Raw genomic sequence first — 22,679 nt, 5'->3', positions numbered from 1 at the left:
ACCATCAGATCTTGTGAGAGCCCCTTCACTATCTTGAGAAGAGTATAGGGGAAACTGTCCCAGTGATCAATCACCTCCCACTAGGGCCCTCCCTCAACACAGTTACAATTCAAGATGAGATTTGGGTGGGGACAAGGAGTCAAACCATTTCAGCATATAATCACTCTAAAGAAAATCAAATTATGATCTTGTTAATAAAGTTCGGTGTTAATAGCATGTATGGTAAAATTCAAATGCACGTAGTTTTAGAGCTAAAAATGGAGTTACAGCTCCTGTGGTCAAGCATCAAAATCACACATTAGAACATACTGAAAAAAAAACTGAAATTATAATCTTTTCACATATGTGTATTTTTCTTTCCTCCAATGCACATATGTATTGGCTTAAGAATGGACTTCTAGATATGTTCAAGGAGATGAGATAAATATTCCCACTTATATTTAGTTTTAAATGTTTATCACATTATAAAGTCATTGGTGATACATACAATGTATCTGTTTATCTCATCTCTTTGGAAGTCTCTCCAAGCAGATGCACACTCTGAGGATGAAGAGAAGTCAGTTTGACTTTGGGCATAGGGTTAACTTAACCCTAAGTATCTTACTAAAGGCAGTCTCACAGGACATTAGCATTAGGCAGAATCCTTAGGGCCAATCTCCTCCAAACTTAAGTCCTACACAAGAATGTCATTTTTGGTACCCATATAGAGTGAACCTATCAGAAATCAATTCACTCACCTTCTCCATGGTGGCTCATACTAATATGGGACTATCCTAGTAGTAAATTATTAATGTAAAAGTAAAGCCCCCGTGCAACTGTTATCCTTCTTTCCAAATTATGCTTTCAAATGGCATTTGAAGGTATCTTCTCCTTATCATATCTCTTTCTCAAGCTAAAATGTCCAAGGTTTTTCCAACCATTTTTTAATTGCAGTGCTTGCCAGATTTCCTTAAGTTTTTGTCTCCAGGCATGTTTCACCAGAATTCATAATGAGATACATTGTTTTCCAGATATAGCTTGATAAGGATGACATATTTCAATATGATTATTAAACTTGTTCTTCTGGATATGTCTTTTCTATTAATGAATGCTGAGATTGCAGTCCTGAAACTATTGACCAAAGGATCATAGAGACAATTAATCCCTTATGTATATTTCATATAAACTACTTTCAAAGAAGTAACCCTCACCTATACTTTAATAGTTAAGTTTCTAAATCTAAGCCTCTTTACTTTGGCTTTACTCTGTTTCATTTTGACAGTCTCAGCCCATTCATTAAACCTATGGAGACATTTTTAAATCCCAGTTTTGTGTCAGTCACAGATTGACAGATTTAACAAGTATCACTTCTTATGTCCCTTAAGTCAGTGTTAAAATGCTGAACAAGAAAATACCAAGGACAGCAGGGTTATGGTCTAATAAAATAACGTATCTGAAAATGCTTTGCAAACATTATTTTGTATTCATCTTTAGTTTTTCATTCTTCCTTCTGTCTTTTATACATGACGGTTTATAATCTGACCTTATGGAAAATTTGTCCTGTACAGCCTTCATAGTTTAACTTTCTTTCCAATGACCTCTCCATCAAAATAATTTCTAATTGCATCATTTAATTTTCAATTTTAATACATTCTCTTCTTTTTGAGTTATCTTTTCTTTTGGAAACTTTCTCCTCAAGAGGTGACTTCTTTGAATGCTTTTTACTATGTGATTTTTCTTCATTTGCAGTTAAAAATGTAATTTGTTGTATGTAGGCAAAGGTGCTAGATGCTGCAGGGCATACAATTATTCATATTATATTCCTGGACCTCAAATAGCTTACAGGCCAATAAGAAATCTAAGACATGTGGTACATCACATGATGGACCCTTAGGGTGGTTCATTTTAAAGTGTAATACCTCTCACATCTAAACTGTTAGTTCTTCCCTGTCCTTGTAATGTTTTTAAGTCCTCCTGCCAAAAAAGGTACTTCTCGCACTTATAGATATTTCTCACACCCATATTGCTTTTCAGAATATTTGCAGTTCTTTGAAACTCCCGTACTCCGTGTGGTCCTTAGTTTTTCTGAGTTTATTCCAAAATCTCTTTTAACCAACTATGAATCTAATTTTCAATTGCTCAATAGTTTCCCAGGACTTATGGTCTCATATTCAACCCACTGACTTTAATATATATGTTCCAGTATTTTTACAGTGACCATTATAAAGTATATTTTGTCTCTTTGTCTCTCTCTACACACACACACATACACATATAGATACAGAGCACCAGAAATCAGCATTTTATTTTTATTTTTACCTAATAAAGGGAAACACAATTAGACAAGCACAGGTAGCGACTCTGATTAACACCAGTTCAGGAGTGCACTTAGTAGCTGGTTATTTTACCATCTTACATACCTGGTAAAAAATGTAATCTCTGTGCTTTACCATAATGCCATTTATGTGGTCTGGTACCCAAAGCAAACAGTAATTCAGTACTTTCCATTGACTGATGGATTTATATTTTTTCTAGTTTTCTGTGAGACACACTGTATTTCAAATGTGGTTTAATAAGGACAAATAATTCACTGTGACAATTAAACATGTTTTACTAGATGTTCCTTTTCTAATAAGGAACATCTAGTGCTAAGATTGCAGTCCTGAAACTGTTCACACTTAAGGCTTGCCCTAAGGCAGATGATGCACTGTTATGTAGATTTTCATGCAGTCATGGCAGTAACACAGAGGGATTCCCACATATCTTATACCTGGTTTCTTCCAATGGTTACATCTTGCATAACTGTAGTACAATATCACAATCAAGAAACTGTCATTCATACAACCCACTGACCTTATCAGATTTTTATCAATTTTACATATACTTGTATTTGCTTCCATTTAGTTTTCTAAATTTTATCACATATGTAGGTATACATGAACACAGTCAAAATATGGAAAAGTTCAATTAGCATGATACATTCTGCTACATGTGTGTAGCCACAAATAATTCTCTCCCTCATCCCTAAATAAATAAATAAATATTTATTTCTTAATTTTTAGATACAGGGTCTTACTATTTTGCATAGGCTGGTCTTGTTCTACTGGGTTCAAGTTGTCTTCCCACCTCAGCTTTCCAAAGCAGCTGTGATTACAGGCATGTGTCACTGTGCCTTGCTTCTGTTATGTCTAATTTTAAAAGAATAACGTACTCATGTATTACTTGTATTATGAATATTAATAAACAAATGGAGCATGCACTTTCTCATTTGCACATGAAAAAATTGATCTGGCTTCTACAAATTTACACATGAATCAGAACGCTAAAGAGAGGACATAATGTAATATATTTTAAAAATTTTGTATGTTTATAAAATGTTCAGTATTATGGTTTCTTTATGAAATAATTTCTGATTTAACATGCAAAGGAGGAGGTCTTGGAGGAAGGAAGGAATAAACGAAGGATGAGAGAGGGAGGGAGGGAAGAAGGAAAGAAGGGAATCAGGGAAGGATAGAGAGAAGAAAGAGGAAACAGAGAGGGAAGGGACACAGAGGAGGGGAAAGAGGGAAGGTGAAAACTGGTAGATACAAAGGACCTAAATAAGGGGATTATATTATAGAACAAAATGGTTAGGGATCAGATGGAGATAAAACATCCAGGAATACACTAACACAGAGATTTGCTATTATCCAATAATCAGCTAAAATGATGTTAACAGTAAGCCCCAATGTCCATTTGGACTAATAAAGACTTGCCACCTCATCCTGATATGAACCTATATTTGGCCCCTCATGGAAGGAGTGGAAAGAGGTCAAAAAACAGGTCAAAGTTGAAATAGATAAAATATCAATTTACATAAAACTTTTTTTTCAGGTTGTGGTATGTGGGTACATGTGTATACACAGGTGTGTGCATGTATGTAATATATCAAATAACATTCACAGTGACACTGTGATGTACATAGTATAACCACTTAAATACTAATGGACAAAAGGTTTAAGTATAAGTTAAGAGTTACTGAAGGGAAAAAGAGAGAGAGAGGGAGACAGGAGAAAGAGAGGAAGGAAAGAAAGGAGAGAGGGAGGGAGGGAAGAAGTGGGGGATACAGGAAAAAGGAAAGAAGGGAGTAAGGGAATAAAGAAGGAAATATCGTATGTGGATAAAAAAATGATAATTATTCTATTGATAGACACAAATTGATATTCTGTTTTAACTGGAAAAGATCATTACCAAAGAGCTAAACTGATATACATATTAGTTTGACCATACTATCTGTCTGCTGACTTTTACCAAACCATTAAGAACAACAAGAATGTGGTGTTTTGTTTTTCCATATGGTCCAAAGAACAGAGTACATTGTCAGAGCAGACCATGAGCTAGCAAATGAAATCAAAGGACCACACTCTCATTTCACCAAGGGATGAAGATGTGCCAAAGTTGTCTTCAGGGAAAAAGAAAGTTTATAGCCCTTTGAGTTTCTGATAAATGTCAAGGAAAATTTTAGCAGTGTAATATTAAATTGTGAAATCATTATTTGAAGTATTTTTGTTATTACTTTGGATTGTTTTGATTCTATCATTTGACAAAATATTGTGGTGCAAGTAAAAGTATTTTGATAGCTCTGGGGTCTTCATCTGGGCCTGGTTTTACATTTCTTGTTTATTTTTCATGGAAATTTTACAACCACTGTCTAATAAACAGAAATTTTGTAATTAAATTAAAATTGTAATAATACGTTTTGGTTTTCACTGAATCAGTTATTAATTTAGCATCTCTGTTTTTGTATGTGGTGAGAATCTCATATTTTAAACTATTACCATGAAACATAGTGAATGAGTCATTTCTTTAAAAACAATGAAAAGCAAGCACAACCTCTACCCATCTTCTGTCTTCACACCCTGAAAAAAAAAAAAAAAAAAAAAAAAAAAAACAACCTTCACCTAAGTTGTAGCTTACTGAAATGCTGAAATACAGTATCCCTTAATATTGTTTTCTGTTAGTTGTTACAAGTGCAGTAATAAAATTTTTAGGTCAGCAAGATTTATGTTTTACTTAACTGCTGAACTCTTGCTATTAGAGGAAAGGAATGATTAGTTGTTTTCATTTATAATGTGACATTTACATTAAGCAATAAATGCTCTAGTAGTGTATTAATTTATTTGTCATATGATCTTGGACGTGTGCAATAATTTGTAAAAGTTTTCCTATAGCCAAGGATATGGTGCTACATTTTTTCCAATAACAAATGCATTTTCATATTCAATCATTGCCTCTAATTTAATTTTTAAAGTAAGTTTAGCAATATTAATGGTGAGGCAAGCATGTTTTAATAATAGTGTTTATATGAATTTCTGAATAATTATGCTTTAACAAACTTATTAATATGAAGTAATTTTCAATTTTTTGCTTGTGTCCCAAATTATTTTTCAAGTCATTCATTTTAATAAAATAGCAATCCCTATCTTATAACCTCAGTTTTGGAGTAGTCCCGTAAAAATAATGGCTATTTTGTGTCAGTATATTATTACATAATTGTAAATAAGTAATTGAATGAGCTGCAATGACATCATATGATTCAATTATTTATATATTTTAAAACAGCTGGTTTTTGCATCATGTAGGCCAAAACATTTGGCTGTTTATTTTTTAATCTTTTTTAACACAAAGTTAATGTAACTAAAGACAAATGTAGAACAACTCATTCCTTGTTTATTTTGTACTATTAGGAATTCTAGGAAGAAGTGATTGGAAATGATACCATTTGATGGATTCATAATTTTTCAAACGTTATGAATATTTAAAATGAAGGGAATATGTGAGATGATATTCTGATGTCTTCAGATATTTCAAGAGTTTTCAATGGGTCAAAACTTAGGGCAGGTTTAGGAAGATTTTCTATGGGTAACAAAATTGTTGCAATGCCTATAATGTATGATGTATTATGATTAGTACTTTCACATACATTGTATCTTCAAATAATTACAACTTTTTGTAACTGTTTTCATTTTGAAAGAGAAAAATGGGTAATGTGGTCATAGTTGTGATTTCAGCCTTGGTCTAGAAGACTTTAGAGTCCTATCTTTGTTGATTTTAAGGCTCTTACCAATGTGTATGTTCAGGCAGTTGATGAACACTTAGTAAAGATATCCTAGAGGATAAAAAAGTATCATTGGGTGCTGGAGGAGGTAATGATTCTCACTTTTAAACACATATTTTCTAATAACTTCTAGAACTTTGCCCATGTTTTCTAAGTTCTTTCTGAGTTTAGTGTTGGCACCTTATGTGGTTTGGCTTTGTCCTCACCCAAATCTCATTTTGAATTGTAGCTTCAGTAATGCCCATGTGTCGTTCCATGGGAGGGACACGGAGGGAAGGAATTGAATCATGGGGGCAGGTCGTTCCCAGGCTGTTCTGGTGATAGCAAATGAGTCTCATAAGATCTAATGATTTTATAAAGGGGAGTTCCCCTACACATGCCCTCTTGCCTGCCGCCATGTAAGACGTCCCTTTGCTCTTCCTTCATCCTCTGACATGATTGTGAGGCCTCCTCAGCCATGTGGAACTGTGAGTCCATTAAATGCTTTTCCTTTATAAATTACCCAGTGTCAGTCATGTCTTTATTAGCAGCATGAGAACAGACTAATACATCATCCACAATAATTGTTAGAGGGAGAACTATGTTTCTTGGAAATACATGTACATAAACAATAACAGTTGCTGAATTTTCTAAGATTATGCAAAGATAGTAACAACTTGGAATTAAGAAATTGACCTTAATTTTTTATAGGATGTTCCATTTCAACATAATATTAAGAAAAACAATCTTTGTATGATAACACTAGAAAATGTAGTATTAGAATCTCAAATCTGAACTTTCTCACTTTAGTCATTGCATTGACCAAAATATATGGGCTAAAAAAATAACACCTTACTTTAATATAGAACCCTTATTGATTTTCTGAAAATTTCACTTACATTATGAGATATAAGACATTTCATAGAGTGAGATAGCCCTAAGTGAGAGTCCTCACTTTGCTATTTATCTGTATGACCTTGCCCAAGGTTACTTGATCTTTCTCTGTCCTTGCATTTTTGTAGCACTAAAATAGAAATATGTATTGACCTCATTAGATTCTTAAGAGAATTTTTTAAAACATGTTTCATGGTAGCTGGAACATAGTAAGTCTTAATAAAGGTATTATTACAAAAAAAGGAAATGCTGTTCTCATTAGTTATGTGACTATATAGACAATAAATTTTCTCTGGGAAATTAGAATTTAGGTAGGAATTTCAGCTATTACTGTGCTTTTTATGCTAAAATGAAGACAGAGACGTACTGTTGGTCAACAGTATGTTTTAGGGGGAGTTAGGATGATATTATGAGGCCTTTATATTTTGCTACCATAATGAAATAATATAAAATGTAATTACAGAATTCAGAGTTTTTTTTTTTATACTGCACCTTTACTACAAAGAAAGAAACATGATCAGAGCTACAGGGACAATGAGGTGTTTTAACCAAAACAATTTATTTAGCAATATATTGTGCCTGTATTTACTAACATGTGTGCAGAATACATACATATGAATATATGTGCAGAATACATATGTATTCTGCACATATATTCATACAAATGTTATTTTTGTAACAACAAAATCCCAGAAAGGTGTACTTTTTCAGTTAAGACACTTTAAGAACAGATTATGCTTATGGTAGATGTGCACTGCTAGAATGAATGGATTCATGCTAGAAGACAGAAATGGAATGTTCTTCAAGATGTTAAAGACACAGGGCACAGGCCGGGCGCGGTGGCTCACGCGGGTAATCTCAGCACTTTGGGAGGTCGTGACGGGCGGATCACTAGGTCAGGAGATTGAGACCATCCTGGCTAACACGGTGAAACCCCGTCTCTACTAAAAATACAAAAAAATGAGCCGGGCATGCTGGCGGGTACCTGTAGTCCCAGCTACTCGGGAGGCTGAGGCAGGAGAATGGCATGAACCTGGGAGGCGGAGCTTGCAGTGAGCCAAGATCGCGCCACTACACTCCAGCCTGGGCTACAGAGCGAGACTCCGTCTCAGAAAAAAAAAAAAAAAAGAAAGAAAAACAAAACAAAACAAAACAAAACAAAAACGGGCACAACAGAGCAAAGTATTCTGATATATGTACAAAAATTTACACATGCACACACTTACATACACACACAAACTATTTCTGAAAGAATGTTCTAAAATGTGAAATTGGTTTTCTGCGAGGAGGATATCTTACTTTGGAGGGAGATGTACTACTGGATTTCTGATATTTTTATCATGCATATATGAATGTGAAAATTAGCTTAAAATATATTCATGGAAAGAAATAAATGAAAAGGCAAACAATTGCTGTACCAACATGGTTGTCAAATGATTGATTTATATTCATATGTGTGTATGTGGTATGTCCCAGTTATTCTAAAATGCTGTGGTAAACATAAATTTCAAAAAGATACAGCATTGATTGACAGATTCAGATAAATAATTGAAATATATAAGCTATAATTTACTTTTATTTAATTGTACAATTAATCTGTGCATTGATTTTAGTATTTCTGAACATTTCAGTATTAAATTAAGCAATAGCTTAATTTTCCTTTTTAAATAAATTTCTAATTATTATCTTAAGACAATATCATCACTTCTTTAAATTTTGACTCTATAAGATCATTCATATATCTTTACAAGTGAAGGCAGCAGAAATAATTAGCTAAACTCAAGTTGCTGTTTCATCTTAGATCTGCTTTATATTATTATGCTTAGGAATTTCATTATTTCTGCCTTTCTCTTCCTCAGACAAAATAAGTCATAGTTAAAGTAAAATTACAATGCTTTTATTAATTTCAAGAACATTTAAAAAACTCAGCCTATTTCTGCATTAAAAATATCAGTGGTTGAATATCAATTGGTACTATTACATAGATCTTAAAAGAAAGACAGTTAAACATCATGTCTCATAGAGCCAAGTTAACTATTCTTTAGAGTGACATGAAAACCTCAAAAAGAGGTAGAAATCAGTAATCTGCTGACATAAAGTTAAAATGTAAATGGCATGCCTATGTATTTCTTTCATAGACATATAGGTTGCAATAGACAGATTTTCTCTATTGAAAAAATACGGGAAAAACAACATAAGACTATTAGCTTAATCAGGGTAGGGGTTTTTCAGGTTCATTCACTGCCATATCCTAAGTGTCATATGCCTCGTAAATAGTAGGTGATGCTTAAATATATGTTAACTTATGCAGTGTTTTAACATTAGACTGCTAGTTGAATTAATTTAAATATGATGAAATTGAACTATGCAGCTTAAGATTATTTAAATTATCCCCAGTTTTGATAAGAAAACTTATTTCAGAAAGGAAAGGAGAATGCTAATATATTTACTGAAATCACAGTATGTTGCACATTCCATTGGAAAGCTTTATTATGCAAATATATTTAAATCATATTGCATGATAGTCCTGCTGTAGTTTGAGATTGATCACCCAGTTAACAGCCACTATGTTTTTCAAGGATACTTTATAAGCATTTTTTGATACACTCTTTTTTTGTGCTTGCCTCCTTTGAAGAATCCCTGTAACCATTCAGCCAGGTGTTGAGAAGATATGTAGCAGCCGAGCACTCATCTTTTGACACCATCCTCTGAAATCAGCTTTGGAGATGCTTTCACTCTGTCCGTCTTCTGCAGCAGCCAGGCAGAGTGCTGACTCCTTCACAGCCGTGAGGAACTCTTCAGGCTCCAGAAGTAAGTTAATTGCATTCAGTTCAATCATTGTCAGTGGGTTTAAAACACTTAAGGGAGGAAAACTAAAACTCTTGCTAACTTACATACAAATTAAACCTCGTAGTATTCATCACTGATTATGTTGGTTTTTTTTTTTTTTTTTTTCTTGAGTCATATTTTTCTGGAGATGCAATGTCTTCCACTTTTTGTGTTGAAAACCTATATCCTTGTGGAATTTTCTGATTTTTTTTTCAGGATTTGTGTTTCACATGCATTATCATAATTTATACTTACAACTCTATAAGGCCTGGACAAGGAATATATTAAAATAACAATGTTTGCAAATGAATAAAAAGATTCAAAATGATCAAATATTTTATCAAATTTGCTTGGCTCATAAACTATGAAAGTGGAATACAATTTCTGGTTTTCTAAATTTTAAAAAGTAAGTGCTGTTTCCATGGCTTTGATGTCCAGTGCTGTATGAAGGGCAATGTACTGGTGCTAGAAAGAGCAGTTTTCCTGATTGGTTGGTTTATTGAATGATACGTTATCTGGGTCATTCAAAGAAAAACAGAAGAAAATGAAAATCATATATAGGAAAATGAATTGAAATCAGGGGACATGAAGAATCTGTAAAATACATAACACAATGTACTGCATACCACCACAAAACAAATTCCCAGCCATAAATTTATGTATGGGCTTTCTAACTTCTAGGTAAATCAGGTAAATGTATTAGTTAAAAGATTATTTATGACCATAGAATTTGAAAATAAAGACAATGTCTCAGGAAAAGTTCAGGTTTTCCTGGTTCATACTTATGAGCCTATTGTTTTGCCATGTTTCTAGTTTAACTTTACGTTTGAGGCAACTTTACGTTCATACTTTACATTCATACTTATGAGCCTATTGTTTTGCCATGTTTCTAGTTTAACTTTACGTTTTTTTTCTTCTCCTAAATACTTGATGTAGACATTTCTTGTTGCTCTTGGCGACATATTTACATCTCAATGTCACTGCACAGAAAATTAATTGTAGGTGCACTTTTATATAGAGCAAAAGTTTGATATAGCTGAAAATGTCAGTGATTGGATGCTTGGCAATTAAAATTTTCTTGAAGTGAACAGGTAAGAGATACTTAATGAACCCATTTTTATTTTGCAACATATTACATGTCAATATGCAACATAAATGCATATGTTATTAGAAGAACAGAAAAACTGTGGTTAAGAATTTATATGTGAATCCTGATGTATCTGATTATATAACATTTAAAATAGGCAGTCAGTTTGTTGTTGCCAGTATGCTCAAGGTGGTGTAGAAGGACTACTTTTAAGACATACAGAAATAATATATCTAGATTATATTGAGGTTAATTGATTATAACTGTAATGGTAGTGTAAAATGATGAGTCTGAGTATGCAGATTCATTCCAAACATGATTTTCGTGTAGGTTTCTTCTTCCTATATTTTATTACCTGGTATTCCTTTTGTACATAATGTATTCATTTATTTTAGGAATTGCTTTTGTTGCTTTGCTTCTTTAGCTTTCCATTAAATGAAACAATTTGAGGAATGCATTCTAAATTTTCTGTGCTTTGCATTTTCTTAAGGAGACAGAGGACACTGTCCAAGCCTGAGGTGACTGTGAAAATGTAAAAATTGTTTGTTTCTTTATGGCAACCCCACAAGAAACTCCAGAGATTTTATCTGCCCAAACAATTAGTTAATTAATAATTTTTTTGTGTGTTGTTTTCCACAGGCAAGGCTTTTTCTAGATAAAAGCATTTACTTTACGAAAGCCGTTAGCAAAGGAACTGTATTTACTGACAGATTCTCTAGTGTAAATCCCAAAACGAAGTAAATTCAAACACATTTTCATTTACTAATTGCTAAAATCAAGGCCAAAGGATTTTCTTAATTAACGTGGAAATAAAAGGCTAACCAGAAATAATTTATATATTGAAAAAGACTCTTCCAAGTTAATGCTTGATTCATTTTTTTTTTTAAATTAGCAGTCCATTCGTGTGTAGAAGTAGTACCTCATGTTCTCTATTTTTTCTTTGGAGTAACATTAGGTTAAAGTCTTGCATGAAACTGATCACTCTGAAAAAAATAAATAAATAAAACGGAAAGAAAACACATTCCTAATTAGGGTTGTCCAACTTCAAATAGCTCATTGAAAATTCATAGGACATCCATTAAAATCCCTTTAAAAATAAATGGAATACCAGGAACTTTCTTAGAGTGAAACAGTGAATGGAGTAGTAGTAGTAGAATAATGATGCAATGGAATATCCACTTGTGATTAAGGAGGACAGCTGAGGTGGTAATTGTTGCTATTACGATTATTTTTCTCACTCTGGCATTTCCAATTGGCCTTGGATAGTAGAAGAGTACTTTTGTCTGTTTCTCTATTCGTTCTCACTTGACAACAGTATTGATGAAATTAAACAATGAATGATGTCTTAACAGCAAATGTGCCTGTAGGCACATGCTTTTGAAAACACATAAGTATGTATGTGTGTGTATTTATGTGCATGTGTGTGTATGTATATATGTATATATGTGCGTATATATGTAAAGATAATTTACTATACCCATAATGATAATAATCATTTTACAAAGCTAATATTCCTTTTAACTATTAAGGTATCCTTAGTGGCATTAAATATACAATATTTAAGGGGTGCTTTATTTTTCTGAAATGAACTCCCTTATATTTAAAGTGTATACATTATCACCTTTTATGACATTATTTGAAAGTGGCTTAACCAGCTATCATAATAATGGGCAACATATTATTTGACAATTTGTAGTACTCTTTACTAAACATTAATTTATTTGCTGTGTATACCATTTCTATGAGTACATTTTTCATTTGTCTGTTTCTTCAACCATGTGTTAGTCCATTTTTGCATCATTATAAGGAAATACCCAAGGCTGGGTAATTTAGAAAGAAAAGAGATTTAACTGGCTTATGGTTCTGCTGGCTGTACGGGAAGCATGGTGCCAGCATCTGCTTCTGGTGAGCCCCTGAGGAAGGTAATCATTAAGACAGAAGGCAAAGGGGGAGCAGGCACATGACATGGAGAGAGTGGGAGCAGGAGAGAAAGTGGGAAGTGCTACACTCTTTTTAACAACCAGATCTCACATGAACTAACTGACCAGGAATTTACTCATCACCAAGGAGCCATTCATGAGGTATCTACCCCCATGCTCTAATACTTCTCACTAGGCCTCACTTCCCATATCGGTGATTACATTGTAACAAGAGATTTGGAGGGGATAATCATCCAAACCTTGTCATTCCATCCCTGGCCCCCCCAAATCACATGTTCTTCTCAGATTGCAAAAGACAATCATCACTTGCCAACAAGCCCCAAGAGTTTTTAATCATTCCAACATTAAGTCTAAAGTCCTAAGTCTCATCTGAGACTCATCTCCTTCCACCTATGAGCCTGTAAAATCAAAATGAGTTATTTAGTCCCAAAATACAATGATGCTACTGGCAATAGCTAAGCTTTACCAGTCCAAAAGGGGAGAAATTGGCAAAAAGAAAGGGGCAATAGACCCCATACAACTCTGAAACCCAGCAGGGCAGGCATTAAATCTTAAAGCTCCAACATAATCCTTGACTTCAGTTTCCACATCATGTTGTGAAGGATGGGCTCCCAAGGACTTGGGTAGCCCTGTGCCTGTGGCTTTGTAGGACACAGCTCACATAGCTGGTCTCACAGGTTGCAGTTGTATGCTTATGATTTTTCTGGGCAGAGGGCTTAAGCTACCAGTGAATCTACCACTCTGGGGTCTGGAGGACAGTGGTTTCTTTCCAACATCTCCACTAGGTGGTGTCCTGGTGGAGACGCTGTATGAGGGCTCCAACTCCATAATTTCCCCTCAGCTTGCCCCCGTAGTTTCTCTGTGAGGAGCTCCACTCTTGTGGCAAGCTTCTGCTTGGGCACCCAGGCTTTCCTATATATCCTCTGAAATCTAGGTGGTAGCCACCAAGCCCCCTTCACTCTTGCAGACTTAACACCATGTGGAAACCACCAAGGCTTATGGCTTGTGCCTTCTGGAGCTGTGGCTTGAGCTGTACTTGGTCCCCTTTGAGCTATGACATAGCTGGAGTATATGGGGAGCAATATCTCAAGGCTGCTCAGGGCAGTGGGGCCCTAGGCCTGGCCCCTGAAATCATTCTATTCTCCTGGGCCTCTGGTAATAGATATCCTTGCCCAGAGGCCCAGGAGAAAAGAATGGTTTCTTGGAGCAGGCCCAGTCTTGCAAATCTCTGAAATGCCTTCAAGGCATTTTTCCCATTGTCTTGGATATTAGCGCATGGCTTCCTTCTGGTCATGCACGCCTCTCTAGCACATGGTCGCTTCATCGGTTGTTTATATTATTTCTCTGTCACTTGCCCAGTTTGCAAATTTTCCAAACCTTTATCCTCTGCTTCCCTTTAAAATATAAGTTCCAACTGTAAATCATTTCTTTGCTCCTGTATATAATTTAGGCTGTTAGAAGGAGCCATGTCACTTCTTGAACATTCTGCTGCTTAGAAATTGTTTCTACCAGATATCCTAAGTCATCACTCTTACTTATCAACTTTCACAGATCCCTAGGACCTGGATGCAATCCAGCGGAGTTATTTGCTAGGGTGTAACAAGGAGGACCTTTACTTTATTTCCCAGTAACTTCCTCATTTCCATCAGAGACCTTGTCAGTGTGGTCTTCACCATCCATATCTCTGTCAGCATTTTGGTCAAAACCATTTAACGGTCTCTAAGAATTCTAAACTTTCCCTCATCTTTCTGTCTTCGGAGATCTCCAAAATCTCCCAAACCCTGCCTGATACCCAGTTCCAAAGCCACTTTCACATTTTCAGTTATCTTTATAGCAACACCCCACTACTTAATACCAATTATCTGTGTTAGTTCATTTTTGTATCACTATAAAGAAATGTCTCGGGCTAGAAAATTTATAAAGAAAAAGGATTAATTGACTCATGATTCTTTAGGCTGTAGGAAGTATGGTGTCAGCATCTCATTTTGGTGAGGGCCTCAGGAAGCTTACTGTCATGGCAGAAGGCAAAGCAGGACCCAGCAGGTCACATGATGATAGTGGGAACAAGAGAGCAAGGGGGGAGATGCCACATCTTTTTAAACAACCAGATCTTGCATGAACTAACTGAGAACTCACTCATCACCAAGGAGATAGCACTAAGTCATTCGTGAGAAATCCACCCTCATGATCCAAACACCTCCCACTAGGCTTCACCTCCAACACTGGGGATTATGTTGCAACATAAGTTTGAAAGGAGACAAACATCCAAACCATATCAAATCTGATAGATATTTTTTCATGTTTAATATATTTAGGTTTATGCTTCACTGCCTAAAATCATCCCATAAAATATGATCCTCCAAAACATACAGATACAAAAGAAAGATCATCAATAGGACAAAAGCAATATGCTACCTATGAATGCTTATCTGGTTATATGAATTGAGTTCAATTAGTTTCAATGATATCAAAAGTTAGAGCAAATTAGACTTGTTATGTTATGCAGTATTCACTTTACAAAGAAGAAAGAATAAAAAATCTTCAAATAATAAAAAGTTCTTCATAATGGCTCTCACAAATTTATGTAGCATAGACCTTGCTAGTCAATTCCAAATCCATGTATCTAATTACCTACATGTCTTAGATTTAACTTGTGGAAAACTAACCTCTTGATTATCTTGCCACATACATTCTTCTGGTGTTCTTGAGCTCAGTATACGGCTCACTATATACTAGTAAAATTCTGAATCATTTTGTCATCTTTCCCAATCTTTCACTCCACCAAAAAAAAAAAAAAAAAAAAAAAAAAAAAAAAAAAACCCCCCAATATCCAAATTTCCAAAAAAAAAAAAAAAAAAAAAAAAAAAAAAAAAAAATCATCACCTAATCTGGTCAGTTTTACCTACAAAGAAAATTCTAAAATTCATCGACTTTTCCCTGTTTTTACTATCATTATCCTAATCTTTAGTACTATGATTTCTCCTGTAGACTACCCAAAGAGCCTCCAAAATTATCTGCCATACCCAGTGATGTATCTATTTTGCTTGTTCTCCATATGCAGAGAGAGCTTACAAAACACAAAACTGAGATGTTGTGACCTCAATAAAGACTGTTATACTTAGACTAAAGACAAAGTTATTTAACATGGCTTACAATGTTATCCATGGTTTAGCATTTTTCTAAATGGCCCCAAGTTGTCCCCCATCATGCACTTCTTCTTGCATTTAAGGCACAAAGACCTTCTTGTTCTTGTTCACATCATGTCACCACCCACCGTGGTCTTTGCACCTGACTGTTTCCCCCTGAGAGACTCACTTTTTTTGCCTGCATCTCATTCAGTAGTCACTTTCTGAAGGAAGCTTTTCTTGGTCAGCCAAACCAAATTTGCTCTTTCTATTATTTAATCTCATAGCATCATATACCTATATTTCATTATAATTTTATGTTTTTTCCTTCAGTTGTCTGATTAATATTGTCCTCTCCTCCAGAATGTAAGCACTGCAAGGTCAGAGTCTACATCAATTTTGCTCAACATTAAAATGCCTTTTTTAAAAATTATTTTTGCATATTATCACAGGCATAGAGAATTTTTCTGTTTTTCTTTGTCTCTCTCTCTCTCTCTTTCTGTCTCTTTCTCTTTCTCTCTCTCTCCAGATTTATATGACTGAAATTTTTGTCTAAAAAATAATTACAGACTTGTTGGCAAGGTAAGGCCTACGGAAATAACTACCATATGATAAATAGTGAGGAAAAGCTACAAATAGTCATGTGAGTTCAGTGGAAAAGGAGATTACTTCCTGAGATAATGCAAATATACTTGTTAGAAGTAGAAATGTTCTGGCCCTCAGAGATAGGCTTCAGCATTAAACTGTTGTAGTTAATATGCTGATATATTGTCTCTTTTAAACAAAAATTATAAAAACTAGAGAGATAATGCAGAGTCTCTCTGAAAGCCCATAAATACTGACACAACAGCTACAAATGTCTTAGCTGCCAGTACTTGATACAGAGGAGTCTCTGCTGTCTCTGCCTGCTGTTAATGTTCGTCTTTGGGTTGCTAACACTATGGTTCTTACTGTGAATTGTCCAGGGAAGAAGTCTGAATAAATGCTCTTCTTTATGAGGTAATGATTAGTTTACATTTAGGACCAGTAGAGATTTATGTAATTTGGAGAGTACTCTTGGCAACCAACATTAGATGCATGACAACAATCTTAATTGCAAAGCATTGGCTATGAAAACCAACGGAAACAATCCAATTTGTACTGACTCAATGTAAGGTTATTAACTCAGTTATTGTAATGAGCAATCTATTCTCTGAATGTGCAGTTGATCTCCATATACCACTACAGACTACACTATGGAGTATTTTAACACATGTTAAATTTAGAATTTCTCTGTAAACTGAGGCGTCTCTTATGAATATTAAACAGAATATGGGAGCCTTTAACAGCAAGAAAAACATTGGCAGTCTATACAAAGGCTTCTTTTAGGATAATTCGTGATTTCTTATGGGAAGAAATTTGCAGATTGGAAGAATTGTGTATTGATTATAAATGCTAACTTAATATTACTAATTATTTATAATATGAAATGAATAGAACACAACAAAATTTAATGTTGGGACTACATGAGAAATTGTATGGAAAAAACATCAGGAGTTGTATAGACCTAGGACTACCAGGTGAAAACATTAATAGCATAAGAAAATCTAGACTTGATTTTGAAAAGTGTTAACTTAGATGTTAGTTAACTTTGATCATACAGTTTTCACACATACGTGTTCAATAGTTAGAATAGTTAAGAATCCCAGTGAGGTTGAAAAGATCATGACAGAGAGGATACATAAAGCACACCTATTGGGAATGCTGACATGTAGGTGATATATAGGTTAGTTGCAAACAATAACCTCTTTCATCACTCCTGATTACATATGTAAGACTGGATAATGATTGTGACCTTGCAGGGAGTAGCCTGATCTTACATGTATAACTACCCTTACCTTTGGCCTCTTAGGAATAATCAAGGATAACTGACTCAACAGAAAAACACATTTCCCCTGTCGTAATACAATAAAAGACCAGGCACATTAGATTTGACAATTGAGGTGAAAGATTTGATGCTACTTTTTATTTATTTATTTATTTATTTTTCTGAGAGGAAGTCTCGCTCTGTCGCCCAGGCTGGAGTGCAGTGGCGCCATCTCGGCTCACTGCAAGCTCCGCCTCCCGGGTTCACACCATTCTCCTGCCTCAGTCTCCCGAGTAGCTCGGAATACAGGCGCCCGCCACCATGCCCGGCTAATTTTTTTGTATTTTTAATAGAGACGGGGTTTAGCCGTGTTAGCCAAGGTGGTCTCAATCTCCTGACCTCGTGATTCGCCCGTCTCGGCCTCCCAAAGTGCTGGGATTACAGGTGTGAGCCACTGAACCCGGATGTTGCTATTTTTTAAGCAACTATTTTTTATAAGGTGACTTTTCCTCTTAATGCCAGGCAATCATAAATCCGTAATAAGAATCTGGCTTTCTTTTTGATAACTGGCATGCAAATATGGATTACTATGCTGAATCTTCAAGCCTTAACATACTGTTTAATATCTGGAAAACAAATAATCTTTTCACACTTGCTTACTTATTTATGTCTTGAAGATGTAGTTCCATTACAGGCAAATGAGAATCTCTTAGATTATTTCAATACCTACCGCAGTAATGATTTCAACACAGAAATCATCCACAATTGAAAAAACGCATTCATTATTTATAAAGTGACAGAATGATAGGGTAAACCTTTTTCTAATGAGAACCCTCTACTTAAAAGAACTGAAGGGGAAATAGTCACAAGTAAAATTATATGTAATTTTAAGTTAATGTTCTCATTTTATCTTTTATCAAGGTTATATTATGAAGCATTTTTCAACATTTTTTATATGCATCCTGCAATAAAACAGCAGGAGATCAAAATTTTAGGTCAGGTTTTCTAAACAGTGGTTCCAAATGTAACAATTATACTGATGATGAGAGTTGGCTTGTGGCCTTCATGGATTTTCTTTAGGTAGTTATATGCAAACACTGCAGTCTGGAAATTGGTATGCCCGAATGTGTCACTAAGTAGTGATTCCAGCAAACAACCCACATTGGAATCACTTCTTGGATTTGTTGTTCTATATTTATCATAACATACATGTTACTCTTTTGAAAGTTAAAAGAGAGATTGTTTAAATTTTTAGTGTATTTTATGGGAAGTTTTATAGCAGTAATCCTGATTCCTAAATATTTGGGGACAAAATACATGTAAATGACTTCTTGTTTAGTTCCACAAGTGTATTCATGTCAAGGGATCTATGCTGCTCCAATAGGAAAAGTAATGATAGATAAGGAAGCAATTGAAGGAAATGTCAAGTAAGAATCTTTTAGTTACCACGTGAGTGTCCCCATTTTGGTGTCTTCTGAGTGGATTCCTGAGTCTTACTTGGTGTGGGTTTATGGGCATTCTGGTGCTTACCTATGTGAATAACACAGAGATTTTTAAAAAATATAATGGCACAGTTATCATTTCACACATTGTATGGATGCCTTAATTTAGTGTGTTTTATGGTCATCAGCTTTTGTGAAACATTTTTATATTTAATAACTTGTCTTTAATTTAAAGGGACTGCCCAGTGAGGGTGACAGTCCTTCTTACAAAGAGGAATTTTCATAAAGGACCCAACATTTTAAGAAAAGGATTATCTCAGAAACCCTTTACCAAGATAAAATCTTTCATTTAATGTGATGAAATTATCAATTATGTATCGTGCTGTGTATTTTTTTGTGCCTTGTTTAAGCTATCTTTCTCTGCTGTTGAAGAAATAAAGATATTTTCCTATGCATTCTTTAATATTTTAAAAGTTTATTTTCACATTTTTTATGTAATGTAGAAATTAAGTTGGATTTGGAGTACTGTACAGTTCCATTATATTTTTTCCATACTGATGACTAATTGTCTCGTATTGTTTATTGAATAATTTATCCTTTACACATTGAATTGGAATTCTAGAACTGCCATAAATAGTTTTCGTATATGAATGGATATATCTTGATTTTTCTATTTATTTTATTGTTATATTCATCATCTCTGCACAAATACTATACTGTAATGTAATTATCCTATTTGTAATATGTCTCAATGGATTGTGAAATAAATAGCTCCTTTCATTTCTCCTCAAAATTTCCTTGCCTAATATTGGTTTTTTATTCTTTATCCTTCTATTTTAATTTTAGGAGTAGACAAGTCTGGTGAAAACTTATGTTGTAAATCTTATTGGAGTCACAAGTAATTTTTATTTTAGATGAGAAGAAATATTTTATTTTATATTTTTAAATAATTACTCTATCAATGTTCCTTTTTAGGTCCTATACTAAATTTTTATAAAATTATCCTATACGTCTTGAGTTTCTTTTCTATTTCTTCACAAATGATGCTTTTTGTGTTTTTGTGTATGGATTTTTAAAGTGTTACATTTTTAAATTGATTTGTCTGAACAGTAACATTGCTTTTTATCATTATGTCTTCTAACTAACTATGCTGAAGTTGAACTAGTTTAGTAGTTTTGTTTGTTGTTCCAATTACATGTTTGTAATTATGATATCTATGAAAATAGCATTATTCAATTTTCCTTATATAATTTTTTCATCATGTAATTGAACATGCTAGGAGCTCTATTACAACGGTAAATGAAAACAGTGATCAAGGTCATTCTTACGTTTTCCTTGGCTTTTTGTATTTGCCATAGTGTATGATGTTTTCTTTAAATCACTGTATGGTGAGTACCAATTTGGGATATATACACGCTAAAACTGCAGAAGCACAATTGTGCTTTTTATTATCTTCTTCATAATAAACATTTTGGAGTTTCTATTGCAGTAATCGGTTTTACTTTTTAATGGGTAATGGTGCTGAAACTAACCAAACCTTAGCGCTGTTTCTGACTCTGTCTTTAAGGTGGTAATTCTTCCCAACTTGCATTGCAGTCAGGATTAAAGTACCATTAAGAAGAAGCATGGGATCCTTTTTTGGGGGGGGATTTGAGAGGGGAGGATTATACTTTTGAATATTTCAATGTTTGATAATTTTTTAATAATATCTTTTCCAGGCTCAGAATAATGTCCATTCTCAGCTCTTTTCCAGAAAACTTTATTTTGGCATATTTAAATATGAAATATTTACAATAATTGAAAATAGCAATTTGATTCCCAGTCTGAATCTATAAGCAAATAGGATTTTTTAAAATAAATAAGCAATTATGCGTATATTTCGTAATTGGATAGAATTTGAAACATAACTCTTCATTTATAACTGAAGGATTAGGGGCCATCAAGAGATTAATTTACATGAGCTTATGCAGACAATTTGTGTAATTGACTTATCTTCTTCTGGGCTGTAACTTCAAAAATTTAAAGTTCTTTGGGGACTATTGTATTGTTTTACAGGTAAAATTTCCTGGTTTTCTTTACCAGTTTATTTCTTTTTCATTGGTTTCTATACTGTCATTTGCTCCCATGGACAGGTTGTTATTATTATCATCATGATTATGGTTTAGTATTTTAGTGAATAATATTGTGCTATTATTTTTGTAACATTTAATGAAGAAAGGTTTATAAAACTCATGTATACTTTAATTAATAACTACAATGTGAAGAACTATGGAGCCACCACTCCGTTCAAGAAATAGAACATTTTTAGGATCCCTTTCTGCCTCTGTCTGCAATACTGCCCTTCACTAAAGCTAGAAGTTGTATAATGATCTAAGCTAGGTAATAACCATTTCTTTGGTTTTTGAATTTATGGTTATTATAAAGTACATGTGAATTGTGGTGCATGTGCACAGATTTCCACATAGGGATCTTATACATATTTTGTTAAGTTTGCACTCATTTATTAATGGCAGGAGTTTTTTTAATCAATTCTCTGGGATTTTCTATGTAGACAGACATGTCACCTGTGAACAAAGACAGTTTTATTTCTTCTTGATTTTTACAACATTTATTCCCTTCCCATTTCTTCTTGTACTAGTTCAGACTTTCATTCTACTGTTTAATAAGACTGCTGAGAGGGAACATTCTTGTATTGTTCTTGATTTTGGAGGGAAAGCATCTAGTTTCACATTATAGAGCATATATTAGCTGTAGGTATTTTGTAAATGTTGTTTATCAAGTTGAAGTTTTCCTCTCTTTCTAGTTGGCTGAGAATTTGTATTATGAAAAGATACCGGATTATGTCAAATGTTTGTTCTAAATCAGTTGATATGACTTTTTTTTTTTTTTTTTTTTTTTTTTTTGCTTCAAGTTGTGATGGATTGCCGTGATTTTTTTTTCCACCCCCCGAGACGGAGTCTTGCTTTGTCGCCCAGGCTGGAGTGCAGTGGCACGATTGGCTCACTGCAAGCCCCACCTCCAGGGTTCACGCCATTCTCCTTCCTCAGCCTCCCGAGTAGCTGGGACTACAGGCGCCTACCACCACGCCCAGTTAATTTCTTGTATTTTTAGTAGAGACAGGGTTTCACTGGGATTAACCGGATTTTAAAATTTTAAATTAGCTTTGCATAAATCTGATTTCATCATGGTGTATAATTTTTCATCCATTGTTTGTTCAATTTGTTAATATGTTATTAGAACTTTTTGGATCTACCTTATAAAGAGCAATTGGTCTATAGTTTTCCATTCTCATAATGTCTTTATCTGTTTTTATTATTAGGCTAATGCTGTTCACATAGAATGAGTTAAGAAGTGTTTCCTTGACTTCTGTTTCTATAGGAATTTGTAGAGAACCAACATAATTTCCCCTTACATGTTTTGTAGAATTTGCCAGTGGAATAGTCTGGATCTCGTGCATTTTT

The 22,679-nt window shown here is 34.2% G+C and overlaps 1 protein-coding gene across 8 annotated transcripts in view; it reads left to right on the top strand.

Annotated features, from left to right (window-relative positions):
* Positions 1–22,679, top strand: part of LRFN5 (leucine rich repeat and fibronectin type III domain containing 5) — a 280,525-nt gene that overhangs the window by 132,798 nt on the left and 125,048 nt on the right. For all 8 annotated transcript variants that reach the window (XR_002523342.2, XM_021941158.2, XM_017961144.3 and 5 more), the window contains one exon: positions 9,585–9,760. The gene's annotated coding sequence lies outside the window, so the exon portion shown is untranslated. The remainder of the gene's footprint in view (positions 1–9,584; positions 9,761–22,679) is intronic.

The sequence above is a fragment of the Papio anubis genome, chromosome 7, assembly GCF_008728515.1.
Source record: "Papio anubis isolate 15944 chromosome 7, Panubis1.0, whole genome shotgun sequence".
Taxonomy (NCBI): domain Eukaryota; kingdom Metazoa; phylum Chordata; class Mammalia; order Primates; family Cercopithecidae; genus Papio; species Papio anubis.
The sequence above is the reverse complement of the archived record's forward strand: the minus strand, read 5'-3'. Positions and strand labels throughout refer to the sequence as shown.